This window comes from Phascolarctos cinereus, unplaced genomic scaffold (assembly GCF_003287225.1).
Source record: "Phascolarctos cinereus isolate Bilbo 61053 unplaced genomic scaffold, phaCin_HiC Scaffold_9;HRSCAF=440, whole genome shotgun sequence".
Taxonomy (NCBI): Eukaryota; Metazoa; Chordata; class Mammalia; order Diprotodontia; family Phascolarctidae; genus Phascolarctos; species Phascolarctos cinereus.
Window position 1 is genome coordinate 109,845,059 of NW_027556402.1, and position 10,017 is coordinate 109,855,075.

Genomic DNA, 10,017 nt, shown 5'->3' on the forward strand with positions numbered 1-10,017 from the left:
TGTTGTTGTTCAGTCCTATCCAATTCTTTGTGACCCTATTTGGAGTTTTCTTGGCAGAGATACTGGAGTGATTTGTCATTTCCTACTTTAGCTCATTTGACAGATGTGGAATGGAGGCAAACAGGGTTAAGTGACTTGTGCAAGGTCACAGGGCCAGTAAGTGTTAGGGGTCAGATTTGAACTCAGAAAGAGGAGTCTTCCTGACTCCAGGCCCAGCACCCTATCCACTGTGCCCCCGAGCTGCCTGTCTACAAAATTAGCAAATGCTTTTGATTGTACAGTAAGAAGGCAATATAAATTATTTCTACTAGTGACCCTTTTTATTGAAGGACTGCAAATGGAGAGAGGGAGACAAGGCATTTCTATCACTTAGGCTTTCTGTCTCTCTCGATCTCTTTTTTTGTACCACCTACATGACCTTGAGGAGATCACTTGACCTGATCTCTGCCTCCTTTCCTCATCTGTAAGTCAAAGGGTTTGGACAGAATGATGGCTAAGGTTTTTTCCTAGCCTTATGAAGCTGTGACCCAGTATAGTAACTCCCAGGTTCTAGGTTCCTCTGCTGCCTACTCCTTTTATATTAATGGCAGAGTAGGCAATATGAACTCTCCCCCCTCCTTCTTCCTTCTGTTACCTCCCTTCCCGATCTAAGGAAAGAGAAAGATTAGGTCCATCTTTTATGACTTCTGGATTTACTTGTGTGTTGGAGAGAGTCCTAGCCCGGCACCCTTAGTACTACTGATAGTAGCTAGATGGCACAGTGGATAGAGCTCAGCAAGGACTTGGAGTCAAGAAGACCTGAGTGTGAATCTTACCTCATACTGGGCAAGATACTTGACCTCTTTCTCAGTTTCCCCATCTATAAAATGAGGATAATACTAATAACTACCACACAGGGGTTGTCATGAGGATCAAATAAATTAAAATATGCAAAGTGCTTTGTAAACCTTAAATGCTGCTCTAAAAATGCTAGTTAGTATTGTTATTACTGCTATTAGAACCATGACAATCAACTCTAGAAAAAGATTCAGTCCTCCTGCCCTTAGCCTGGGAATCATAATCATGGAACCCAAAAACCACTTCATTCCTGCCAGTTAAAATCCAACCCCTCTTCAAGGCTCAACCCAAATGCCTGTCTCCTTCCAATTGCCTCTTGGGTAAAATATAAACTCCTGCTTAGCTTTTAAAGCCTTAGGCACTCTGGCTCCAGTCTATCTTTCCTGCCTTGCTGAACTTTACTCGCCTTCCTGCACTCTGCCATTTAGGTCAACTGGCCTTCCCTTTGCTCTTCCCACATCCCGGAGCATCTCCGGTCTCCAAATCTTGGCAATGGCAATTTCCTATGCCTAAAATAAGCTCCCTCTTCACCTCTACCTATAGAATCCTTTTCTTCCTTCAAGGTGCAGCTCAAACCCCACCTTCTAAAGGACACCTTTCCTGATCCTCCAATGCTAGTGCCCTCCCTCTCAAACTACCTTGTATTAATTTGTATTTATTCTAGGTATACTTCTACAAGTACTTGTTATCTTCGTTTTAGAAGGTAAGCTCCTTCCAATTAAGGACTCTCATTCTTTGTACTTGGATGCCGAGCACCTAGTACAACGTTTGGGACACAGTAGGGGCTTAATGAATGCTCGTTTGAAGCCTTTGCTAATCTCCCCACACTGTGTTACCTCTTCTTCCTGAGACCTCACATAACATTTTGTAGTTGTTTGTTCAATTGTCAGCATTTATAAGAACAAAGGCAGTGTAGGATGTTTGTGGGTTTGTGGGAATAGTCCAGTTTGATTGTAGCAGAGTGTGATTGGTGTGGGGTGTTGTGTGAAATAAGACCAGAACTTTGAACTGGTGTGGACTTGTGGAAGGCCCCTAAAGCCTGGGTGAGGAGTTCGGATTTGATTTGTTAGGCCATAGTGAGTCATTGAGAAGTTTTGAGAAGAGGCATGCATGATATGTACAATGTGGTTGACATAACCTCTTCAATTAACCAGTGTAGTGGGGGATAGGAAAATGGAGGAGAAAGAATTTTTTTTTTGTTAATAGAGTTTAACCGCCTCATTTAGGTAGCAGCATTGTAAAGGCAAGAAGACTTCAAGTAGGATAAGCAGGGACCTGAATCTTAGGATCTCACTTTCACAATTGCACAACTGTATCAGTTAATCTAACTCAATTATTTGTCTTTAGAAATGCAGCACTTTTCCAACCACAGATCTCTAGTCTAGTAGCCAGACTATTAGTCTCAGCAAAAGAGATTTTGTAAAAATCTGCCTGGCCCTAGGCCAGATTTTAAGGAGGTGAGATTTTTCTTTAGTGGTCTCAGCCTCCTCCCGCTAATCTCTTTTTAGCTCTTCTCCACACCCATCAACCACCTAGACCCCAAGTTCTTTTCCACCAGATTCTCTCCCTGCCTCCCACATACACTTCTCCCTTTTAACTTACCTCTTCAAGTCCCAACTAAAATCCCACCTTCTACAAGAATCCTTTCCTAATTCCCATTAATGCTAGAGCCTTTCCTCTGTGATAATCTCTAATTTATCCTGTCTGTATTTTGTTGTGTATAGTTGTTTGTATGTTCTTTCCACCATTAGATTGTGACCTTCTTGAGAGCAGCTACAGTATTTTGTCTTTCATAGTGTCCCCAGTGTTTAGCACAGCTCCTGGTATATAGTAGGTGCTTAATAAATGATTGTTGACTGAATGCAGATGGAAGCATACAATTTGCTCTCCTTTTCTTTTGTTGTTTTGTTTTATTTCTTCTTTCTCATGGTTCCTCCTGTTAGTTCTAATTCTTTTATATATCATGACTAATGTGAAAATATGCTTAATATGAATGTATAAGTAGAGCCTACATCAGATTACATGCCAACTTGGGGAGGGGAAAGGAGCATTTAAAACTCAAAATCTTATGGAAGTGAATGTTGAAAACTAAAAATAAATACATTATCTAAAAAAAAATTAGTGACTGTTGACTTAACTTTGAGTCCCAACTAAAACTTGTATTCAGGATAATGGGTGGTACTGATTAAGATGAGGAAATGGGAGATGAAGACTGGATCTTTAGCATCATTAGTTATTTAGTCATTCAGTTGTTTGTCTGACTCTCATGACTCCATGGACCATTTAATACTGTCCATGGGGTTTTCCTGGCCCTGGAAGTGCCACTGGAGTGTTTTGCCATTACCTTTTCCAATGGATCACCTTTTGCCAGAACTCTCCACAATGACCTTTCCATCTTGGATAACTCTGGTGGCATAGCTCATAATTCCATTGAGCTGCTCAACCCCCTCTGCTAGGATGAGGCAATGAACCAGGAGGGGAATCTCACGGGTGTAAAAAACAAATGAGCAACTTTCTCTGCAGTTTATACAGAGCACAGAGACATTAAGTGACTTGGTCTGGGTTCACAACCAGTATGTGTCAGAGGCAGAATCTGAACCCATGTTCTCTGGATTCCAGGCCAGCTCCCCACTTTATATACAAGGTTAACTCTCTCATTGTTGTTGTTCAATTGTTTTTAGTCGTGTCTGACTCTCTGTGACTCCAATTGGAATTTTCTCGGCAGAGGTACTTCAGTGGTTTGCCATTTCCTTCTCCAACTCATTTTACAGGTAAGGAAATTGAGGCAAATAGGATTAAGAGACTTACTTAAAGTCACACAATTCTTTCAGTAAGAATGTGGTATTTAAAAAAGGGTAATTATTATTCCATATGAGAATATTTTGCAGTCTAAGAGGATCAAAGTCTAAATTCAAAGAATAAACTGAAACTTTGAAATGCATTCATTCAACAAACATTAAGTGCCTATTATGTGTAAACTTCTATACTAGGTACTAGATAATAATAATAGCTAGCATTCATATAGTGCTTTAAGGTTTGCAAAGAGCATTACAAATACTATCTCATTTTATCTTCACAACTACTGCAGGAGGTAGGTGGTAAGTGCTATTATTGTTCCCATTTTATAGAAGAGAAAACTGTGCCAGACAATGCCACCCTGTAGTGGTTGAGCCACAATTTGAATCCAGATCTTTTAACCAGAGCTGTCTCCTGCATGAATGGAACAGAACTTTGCCCAAGGCCCCGACTTAGGGGAGAGTGATTCTCTACTTCTTAACCTCTTGATTGCTGTATCTGCAAAATGCCTGATAGTTCTCTGGGGACCTGGTGGGCAATTGCCCCCAAGGGACTCTCTGGGGTACAGGTTGCTGCCTTCCTGGCTTAACTGTATTCAAGATGAAACTGATTGATCTCTGAATCTCTACTTTCCTTTTCCCTCATCCATGATATCCTCAGGGTTTCCCAGGTGCCCTTCCACCTACCTCAACTAAATTTCTCAGGTATAATTTCAGCTAGGGCCAGCCTTGCTTTTGGCTCCAAATTCAGTTCTGTTTCTACTGTACTCTGATATTTTGTAATATAGTGGACATACAGAAGGAGAAGGAACAAAACTTTAGAGCAGGCCTGGTGTAACTTCTTTTGATTAATGGCAATGTACCTAAGGAGAGGGAAAAGGACATATGAGCATTACATTAAAGTAAAACAAAACATTTCATGGGCAGCTAGGTGGCATAGTGGATAGAGTCAGGAGGACCTGAGTTCAAATATGACTCGGACCAAACACTTGACACTTACTAGCTGTGTGACCCTGGGCAAGTCATTTAACCCCAATTGCCTAAAATAAAAAAAACAAAAAACAAAACCCAAAACATTTCAGACGTTAGCTTTTTTAAAAAGAGAGATATAAAATTCCATCTGCTTTAAATAAGAACAGGGACCTAAACTCTATTGAATGGTGCAAAAAAACTCAAAGGAAAAGGGAATTTAGGAGAGGAAGAGAAAAGAAATGGAAGAAAAGAAGAGAAACAAAGAAGAAGAGATGGAGGGAGAGAAAGGATAAGCAAAGGAAGAGAAAGGGATATAGGAAGATAGAAGAGGAGAAAGAGCCAGGGGAAGAAATAGAATGGGACAGGAAAAATAAGGAAGAAAACCTGGAAAATAAGGAGGGGGAGAGAGAGGAGGAAAGAGGGGAGGGAGAAGTGAGAAGGAGAAAAGGGAGTGAAAAGTGAAGGGAACTTAACAATCTCCTAACATAGCCCATTCATTTTTACAGATGAGGAAACTGAGGCTTATAGCTATGAAGAGACTGCACAGAATTTAAGAGTTGGAAGGGACCTCAGTGAACATGTAGTCCAACCCATATACAGAAAGATTCCTCATCTATAACATTGTGATAAATGGTTGTCCAGCCTCTACTTGAGGACCTCCAAGGATGGGGACCCCACCACCTCTCAAGGCAAGCCATTTCACATTTGGGCAGCCCTAATTGTTAGACCTTGCTCAAGGTCACACAGGTAGTACTGGCAGTTACCTGACTTCAAACCCAGCACCTTTCCACTGGCCCAACTTGTTCAGTCAATCAATCAATCAATTAATTTATTTCACCAACTTGTTAATAAAGGAATATCTAAATACAAATATATTAATAAAAATAATGGCTTTATTAAAACTTATGAAATAAAAAGGGGGTACTAGGAAGTGGGAGAAGAGCTCAGAATTGAAGACAGGAAAGGCATTTTTTAAGAAAACAAGAACTTTATTGGCAAGTAGGCCTGGCTGGAATGTCAAAATGGAGAGTTTTGGAGAGGACATTGTTGAAAATGAAGAAAGCCTTAATTAAACAAGGTCTTTGAATATGACTTTTTAATTTAAAAAAATTTTTTTGAATATGACTTTTTTTCAAAAATTCAATTTGAGTGCACTCTTTGTGTACTATCAGAGCACAAAGACTGAACGGTGTCAGTCTTCAAAAAACTTAGATTCTATGGGAACTGGGTATTCCCAGATAAATGCATTTAAATGCAATTGCAGGAGAGAAGGGCAACAGTAGGTGAGGGAGGCACTTGGTAAGGAAAGGAGGGAAATTGCCAAAGCAAAATTTATGGACTTTGCAGATTTACCCAGGATTAATCACGGTGTCTGGAACCTCTGGGCCATTTTTATGGAGGTGAATCAGGATAAAATTAACATCAGGAGCAGCTTTGAAAGAAAAAGGACGCCACCAAGGGGCTGCCTGAGGGAGGAGAGGACCTACTGGGGTGGAAGCAGCTAGGAAAGGTCAGAGAGGCCAATTTTGGGACACCCTGGGATAGAGAAGTGTTCCTTGGGGTTAGAGATCAGGAGGCAGCAACCACGTAGAGGACTGAGTAATGGATGGGAAACCAGAAAACCAGACCCTTATTCTGCTGTTTACTAGCAGTTTGATCACAGGTAAATTGCTTAATCAATTGAATCTCAATTTCCTTATTGCAAAATGGGTTGGATAATATTTACACTACCTATGTTGGAGTTGTTATCGGGAAAGATTTTATAAATGTGCTACACAGAGTATGATATGAATGCCAGCCATTCTTATTATCCTCACTAAGGTATACTTGAATCAACTTGAATCAACACACAGCAAGCAATACCAGGATTGTTTTTATTCTTCAGAGAATAGGGTTGCCTCATTCCAAGAGCCTTAAGGTTATACTTGACAAAAAGCCCAGGAGTTGGGGGAATCCCATCAAGACCTGTTTCTCATTTATGCTTTAGAAGTTGAAATGACAAGTAGATAGATTCAGCATAAAGCTTCATTAAACCAACACCTGCCCCTCCCCCAAGATAACAAAGATCTTTCTCTACTTACCTCATCCCTTCTCATTCTGATTTATGTGTGTTATTAACATATGTAAATGCCTTTTATGAAATTGTTCAAAGTGACTTCTGAAGCTTGTTTCTTCTTTTTTTTTTCTGTGAGTCGAGCCTTTGAATTGAACTTTTTGGATTTAATTCAACTCAAATGCCCGCTAGGTGCAAGAAAGAGACTATACTGCCAGAGTTACAGAGACAAACACTAAACAGTACCAACCCTTAAGTAACTTATGTTCTACTGGAAAGAAGAGGGGTCCTGGGCATAGACAGATGAGCAAATATAAAATACGGAAAAAGGAATACAAAATCTACAGATCAGAGCTGGTCTGGGTTCCATGTAGCTTACATTTAACTTTCTATTAGCTTCTGAGATCACTTGAGGATTCTTGTTGGTGGGTTGCCAGCTAACTATAGTGCTGCTGTATTAATAGTTGCATTTATTCTGACAAACATAGTGGTATTATTGACCCACACTGAAAAGATAATTGGTAAAGATTGTGAGGCATGTAAGACTTAGCTTTTTGGTTTTAGAAAGAGCAATAGACCTAGATCCAGAAAATGCCCATTTGAGTCTAATCTCTCCCACTTAGTAGATGTGTGACTTTGGGCAAATCTTTTTTCCTCTCCAGGCCTCAATTACCTCATATGCAGAATGCTGAGGGTTAGTTTAGATGACCTCTATGGTCTTTCCTAGCATTAACATCCTATGCTTCAATGAAACCTTAGCTTCCTTGGGTTAAAGTGGGAATTGATTCAAGTTTCTTAAAAAAAATAAATGACAGATGCATCTTATAACTGGTAATTCCCACAGGGCAGTTCCTTGAACTCTGAATTCATGTGTTTAAGTATCACAGTGCTTACTAGGAATACTGTGATTTAAATGGAACACTTAGAGAAGAATCAGAAAGCCATAATGATTGTTTAAAGGCTTAAAAAACAGGACTTGGAGGTACATTTATAAGAAATGATTCCTAGAGACGCAAATGGTATTATTGACTCTCATGATTACCAGTCTTGTAGTGATGCTCTCTCTGGTGACGGTGAATTCTAATGACCTACTTCCTTTTGAGCCCTATTAAAATATCTTTGAAACACTGGCATTCAGGGGATTTACCAGTTTTTATTATTCTAAAGTAGATGTAAATAGTAAGGTCCTCTAGTTATTCTAAATTGCAGATGACGTTGTGCTAATGGCAACAGTCCCTGATTGTAAAGCCTTCTAAACGATATCCATGATTTTATATATATATATATATATATATATATATATATATATATATATATATATATGTGTGTATATATATATGTATATATATATGTATATATATATGTATATATATGTATATATATGTATATATATATATATACGTATATATATGTATATATATATACACACACACACACACACACACACACACACACACATATATCATGAATGCAGATTGAAGTGTACTTTTTAATTTTCTTTATTTTTCTTGTTTTAATTTTTTTGTCTTTTTCTTTCATGATATGACTAATAGGGAAATATATGTTGCATGACTTCACATGTATAATCTAATTCTATAGAAAATTGCTTGCCTTCTCAAGGAGGGGGAAGGAAGAAAGGGAGGGAGAGAATTTGGAACTCAAAAAAAAACAGTATTAAATTTTTATATGTAATTGAGAAATGTTTAATGAAGTAAAAATATGTTGGTAAAAATAAAAATGACAAATAGTTCTCCCTCCCCCAAAACAAAGGTTCTTTGCTTTAACACCAGTATATTTCTAGTGATGTTGTATGTCTGTGAGTCTTAGAATATAACAGTTTCTAAAGAATTTAAGTTTAGCATCACCCAAAGGGCAATGGAAAGGTTACATGGTTGATATGAATGAGATGCCACAAATTACATACAGAGAATTGCCCTGGAGAAGCAGTGTGAAGGTTATCGTCAGAGAAATGTATGATTGGATAAAAATATGGCTAGTCACATAACAATAATGAGATAACCTTGATGGACAGTTCCATTGGCATTCACAAGATGCCAGGATCTCTTGAGAAAGGCCCCTAGTATGTTCAGTGAACCTGTTATGGAAGATTCATAAGATGACGTGGATAGGAGTTGAACAAGATAAGAAGGCATGGATGAGTTGTGATATGCACCAATGGAAGGAGCGTCCACATTGATGAGATCTAGCTTCTTTTAAGTATTGATAATGAAAGTCTTATTCTGATGTCCCATCATGGCGTGGAGTTCTTGGTTTGGGTTCTTGGATGTAATGACAATGGACCATAAACTCCCACAGGTTCTAGAGATAGAGTGTTGGACCTGGAGTCAGGAAGAGCAGAGTTCAAATCCTGCTTCTGAAACATACTAACTATGTGACTCTAGGCAAGTCACTTAACCTCTCTCAGCCTCAGTTTTCTCATCTATAAAATGGGCATAATAACACCTATCTCATAGGACTGTTCTGAGAACCAAATGAAATACTAAATATAAAGTGCTTTGCAAAATCTTAAAGTGCTATATGTCTTGCTGTTGCTGTTATTCTAACAGTCTGTAAAGGCTTTGAATACAGTCCTGACAACAGACTGCTTTCTGAGGACAAGTCTACAAAAGTACAAAGACCACATCATAATAGACTGACCACTTGGTGATGCATTAAACAACTTTGACCATGTACAAAAGCAGGAAAATTAAAAATGACCCTTAGTCCCCTATTGTTTTGTCAGTGATTGTGTGAAAGTAGCAGAAAAGGGGGCAGAGAATGCTAAGAAATACTCAAATTTTAAACTGTTTATCAGCATTAATTGTTGCTACTCTAAATATAAAGTTCTTGTCCAATGAAACCTTTATTTCTATGCTGGTCTCCATGCCTGGAATGTCTCTATTCCTCTTCCCCTCTGCCCATCCAAACAAGGGTTCTTGACTTCTTTGGTGGCATAGACCCCTTTGGGAGTATAGTGAAACCTATGGACTCCTCAGAATAATGTTTTAAATGCATTAAGCATAAGGTATAGGATTACAAAGGAAACAAATTATGTTGAAATACGGTTATCAAAATATTAACAAAGGAAACAAATTATGTTGAAATACGGTTATCAAAATATTAACAAAACAAGTTCACGGATCACAAATTAAGGATGCTTGACTACAGGAAGGCCCCAAAGTGTGGAATAGATCTTTTTAAGACGATTTATGGGAGGTCAGGGACAAAAACAGCTCAGAATGAGGGGTATGATTTAGTTGTGATTTACTCTATGGAAGAAGTGCTCACAAGGCCTTCAGGGTAGAACACTGAGAAGTTTTGATTTATGTTGGTGGGAAAAGATTCATCCCTTTGAAATTA